This window comes from Pygoscelis adeliae, unplaced genomic scaffold (genome assembly GCF_000699105.1).
Source record: "Pygoscelis adeliae isolate BGI_AS28 unplaced genomic scaffold, ASM69910v1 Scaffold63, whole genome shotgun sequence".
NCBI lineage: Eukaryota > Metazoa > Chordata > Aves > Sphenisciformes > Spheniscidae > Pygoscelis > Pygoscelis adeliae.
Window position 1 is genome coordinate 1,528,561 of NW_008824414.1, and position 4,906 is coordinate 1,533,466.

Here is a 4,906-nt window from a genome sequence, read left to right on the forward strand (position 1 = left end):
CAAAGCAACATCTCTGGAACTACCCACGAGGGAAAAACTATGATTTTATGCCTTTTTTTTCTTTTAAGACAGCATCTACCCCATCCAGTTCTGCAGCCTTCCAACCACTTGGTTCTGCCCTTGAACAATACTGCAATTAACTAAGTGTGGGAATGATGATGTGGCTCATTTGAGGTTTTGTTTCCACTCAGATGAGAGTTAATCTCCCCTGTGAGTTCGAACATTTCTTTTCCTGATGAACTGTTTATTTTTTGATTCTGGATGATTTCTAAGAATAGCCGTTTGGGTTCCATAAAAATTTACTCTTGTGCTTTGATTCATTGCACTTAAAGACGCTGTTGTCATTCTCCCAAGTGTTGGCATGCAGTATTTGACAATCTTCAGTGGAGAAAATTCCTAGAATATAAGAACAAGACCTTGCGCTTTGACTTCATTTTCTTTTCCTTTCTCTGCAGATGCAAAATGGATGTTTATTTTTCATTAACAATGCCACAAGATTTTTGAAGGCATGTTCCCTTCAGTTTTTAGACTGACTCTTTTTCCGGCATTAGATTTGCCCAGGCTTTTAGCCTTTGTTCTCTGCGGATGTTATTCTAGTGGGCCAGCGCTCCCGTAGGAAACGCAACCATGGCCTTGATGTGTCGTGTGGTTTCCACAGCGGTATGAGTTTGTTAAACTGGGAGAACTGGCTTGGGACTAGGCAGTAACCAGTGACTCAATGGCTATAGTGGTTACCTTGAAGGCAAGCATCTTCTCCTTCATGTGTGTAATGGCATTGCAGGGTCAGAAGACAGAAGGGCAGCCTGTGCAAACCCGCAGATGGGGATGGCACCCGCAGTGGGTCTCTTTGGGGTCCCAGGTCCCCTCCCATGGTGGAGCTCTTCCCAACCCTACACAGGCTGGGGCATCATCTGAGCAGGACGCACCGTGAAGCAGGAGCTCAGAGTGTGGGGCTGGATGGAGAGGCCAGCGCTTGGCATTGCCCCCACGGTGGTCCATGGAGGTGCTCCAGTGGGTCTGCAACAGCCCTGTGAAATCGGTTGTTGTTGTCAGGGTTATCCCTGGCTCTGATGCTTGCACAGCAAATCGTGGAGATGTTAAAGCAGGGCTAAGCATTAGCTCTTGGCTGCCCTTTGCCAGCAGAGCATACAAGTGGGAATCCCCCAGCACAGCCTGTGCATGAATTGCTATGTTCATCGCAGTAGAGGTTTCTAACCTGAACCCTGCAGATTTTCTCGTATCTGATGTAAATTTCCGGCTTATCTTCCAGCACCAGAGATACCTTTGCCATAGGATTTACGGTACAGCATTAGTTCTGCCCACTCAGTTATTTTAACGCCTTTTGACCTAGGTACCTTTACAAGAATCCCCAATCACCCAAATTGTTTCAGCTGTTGCCTTCTCATATGAATCATCCTAGCTCCAAAGGTTTGATTTTTGTTTATTTTTTTTATTTTTAAGACAAGCTTTCCTTATCTTTCACCTCATTGGGATAATGTCAGGTTCCTGCAAGTGCTAGAGAGCTTCCTGGTGGCCTGGAGCTTCAAGCCAGCATCCACCCACATTTGTGGTGCCTTTGAACCACTTATAAATAGATCGCACTCATGCGGCTGTTTCATGTGCAACCATGGGACAGAGGGGAAGCGGCTCAGATCTCAGGCATAATGTACAGGCTCTGGTGTCATCCCAGCCATTCATCAATGCTGAAACCCTTATGAAATCCAGAAGAGATTCTGACATGCGATTTGCTCACTCCATCATGGGGGGCTGGGAGTGGGGAGAAAATTTTTTTAGGAAAGCAAGCAAGCAAACTGGCAGAACTCCTGCCACAAGGAATGAATTTGCACACACACTTTGATCCCTTTATGATTTTTTTATTTGTGTTAGCCACATCCTCTTCGTTGCACCACTCAGCAAAAGATGCTTTAAATTAGATGAGGCTTGGAAAACACTCTCTTTGTGGCTCCCTCCCCCCGAGCCTTGCCTGCCCCCGAGGCTTAGTATTGGTCTGGTAGCCAGAGCCTTGCCTAACATGAAACTGGCACAAATGAAAAGACGGATAAATAAACGTCCAGGAATCTTGTTTGTCATATTTAATCCATCATGTTTCCCAAACAGCCTGGTCAAAAAATTCTGCAGCAGTGTTTACATCATCCTGATTGAAAGCTACATCCGTGCATATAAATACCATTCCTGGATGTAGCTCCAGTTTCACATGAAGGCAGCTATCATCCTGTCTGCCCTCACCACTGAAAAAAAAAGAAAAAAAAACCTTTGCATTTCTTCCTTCTCTCATTCCTGCCCAATCCAGCCTCCAGCACTTGCACACTCATTTTTTTTCCTTCCTTTTCTCAAGTCTTCTGGTGAGCGTTGCCCAATTCTTTGATTTCCTCCTATACGCAATGGGTGATGAGCAACTGGAATTCATGAGACCGCGAGGAGACGGTTAATCACCGTGCTAATGAAAGTGGCACAATGCAAGCACATGCAACCTGGTAGGGTTTTGGATCATCACGAGCCATGTGTCTGGTACCATGCACCGAGGCTGGGAGCAGCAACCCTGCTTTGAGGTGGGGAAAACCACCAGAAACACGTCAAGCCAGTACAAATGAGAGACATTTTCCATTTTTGTGACTGGAAGGAGCACATGGAAGAGGAAAAAAGCTATTTTAACAATAGATGAAGGAGTGGGAGGTGGTCACTGATCCTACATCCAGGCAACTAAGGGCAAGCGATTATGGTGGTGAAGTTTAGAAAGGACCACAGGGAATCCGATGCCTCCCCATGCCATGGGCCACAAAACATTTCCCAACAGCTCCAGCTCTTCAACAGAATGAACAGCTAAGGGGAAAAAAAAAGAAAAAAGGAAACTCTAACCTGCTTGGGATCAGATGGTACATTTTGTCTCATCCAAAATGAAGTTTTCTGCTTGTTTCATGGGCTTCTCTTGTTAAAAGAAAACCAACCCAAACTGTCTTTTTCCAATCTCACACCCCCTCCCAACCTTTTTTCCCATGGCTAAAATTATTCATCACACTGGACGCAAATCATCCCCTGTATATTACGTTTTTCTATGGTAAATGGTTTCACCAGAAAATGTCATTCTAGGTTGCCTCCAGTGTTTCTCATCCCACTCAGATACACATATTTCTATAAAATACTTTGCCCGCTCAACTGTCTTTATAGAGTGAGTCCAATATTGCAATGCACTTTAACACTGCCACACAGTTAAATAATTTCATTTTTTAAGCCTCCCCCTCATTTGGTGGCATGATTTTTAATCACACATATTGGCGGTATTGTCCAGAGGTTGGATTTTGCAAAAGGATTGGAGACAGACAGCCTAGAAGTGAAAGGCTTTGAAAAACTGGGCTCTGACTTGAACATCCCCTTGGGTTTGGGGTGGTTTCTGAGCCCTTATCGTTGAAAACCTCCAGCCCCAAAAGGAAATAGCACCTGTTTTATTCAGCCACGCAGCACAGACATTTCCCAGGTGCCTCTTAATACCCCTTGGAATAAAAATGAGGCTGTCAGATGATGCATCACAGATAAATCAGTATTTTGCCTGTCAGAAAGTACCCACCGCTTTATTTATAAGTGCTGTTAGCATCCCTACTTCTGAAATTAGGGCCTTGCGGAGGACTAAGACAGACAACACTATCTCAAGTAACAGCAAACCATATAACTTTATAAAAAGTTTTTAATCCCAGTAAAAAATAAGAGACTGTAAACCTACTTTTACCCTTCCTCCTTCACCTCTTGCCTACTCAAAAGCAGGAGCTGCTTCTGGCTTCCAGATGTCAAACCCACAAGCTCTTCCCCTTTTGCTATTTTTGCCGTATACTTTGATCTTTTGCAACAGCTGCCCAAGGAAGCGGGGGGAGGCACACGGGGCTGGGGATGGTGGATGATGCTGTGCCCCCTCCGAGCCCGTGGGCTTCACCCCCTCGCTTCCCTTTGCTCTTCCTACAGAGGGGAGGGAAACCCACCCAAAAGGTGGGGTATAAAACAGGGGAGAGAGGTGGGGGAGTCGTGGTGGGAAGAGATGGGCAAAAAGGATGGGAGGATGTGAAGGGGGAAGGGTGATGGGCAGGAAGGGAGCTGCTGAGTGGGCATGACTGAGCAAAAGGGGGGCTGGAGGGCACCTGCCTGCAGATTCAGCACTAAGGTCTGAGTTGGGGTGGGTCTTGTGTGGGGTGGGAAGGAGTTTGTCCCTTAAGGCGCATTGCTTTAGGCCAAAGCAGGATGCAGGAGCTGATGCAAGCTGCTGTCTCAAGCTGCAGGGGCAGCTGGAAGTGCAGCAGACAGCACTCCTTAGCCACTGCCTGCCTTTGCCCCACCCCAAATAAATCTCACCTGCTTCAGGGACATCTGATTGCCTTGGACTTTCATTTTCCCTGTACCGAGGGTTGAACATCACAGCATTAAAGACAGGGGAATGTGCTATATATAGCGGTGTAAGTACGGTGACATATGAATCACTTGCTACCGGCAGGGTGCCTGACCTCCAGGCATCCCCAAAAGAGATGGGATTCCCTTTCAAAGGCAGCTGAGTCATGCCCAGAGCAGTGTGTCTGTTGTAATTTATTGCATGATCAATGGGCTGCATCGCCCCATGGTGTCTTAGACCAACTAACACCTTGAAACCCACCCGCTCTCCAATGAAAAATGAAAAATAATTTTTTTTCATGCAGTACCATACAAGGAAAATGAAATTATGCTATCAATGGGACTCATTCCTGGAGCAAAGGAAGCAATACTACAGCTGGAGAGTCAATGTCCAGTTAGAGAGTCATGAATATCTTCTTTCTGCTTCCCTGCCAATGTTTTATTGTTGTGGTGGGTAATATAGGAAAGCTTTCACAGCACAGCTCAGCTTGCCTTGAAAGACTCACTCAACAACTTC

General features: G+C 46.0%; 1 long non-coding RNA gene across 1 annotated transcript; it reads right to left on the reverse strand.

Annotated features, from left to right (window-relative positions):
• Positions 1–2,082: 2,082 nt before the first annotated feature.
• Positions 2,083–2,947, reverse strand: LOC103914164. The gene is made up of 2 exons (XR_663453.1): positions 2,878–2,947; positions 2,083–2,249 (listed from the first exon to the last, which is right to left on the reverse strand). It is a non-coding gene; the product is annotated as an uncharacterized LOC103914164 (long non-coding RNA).
• Between the last annotated feature and the right edge of the window lie 1,959 nt (positions 2,948–4,906).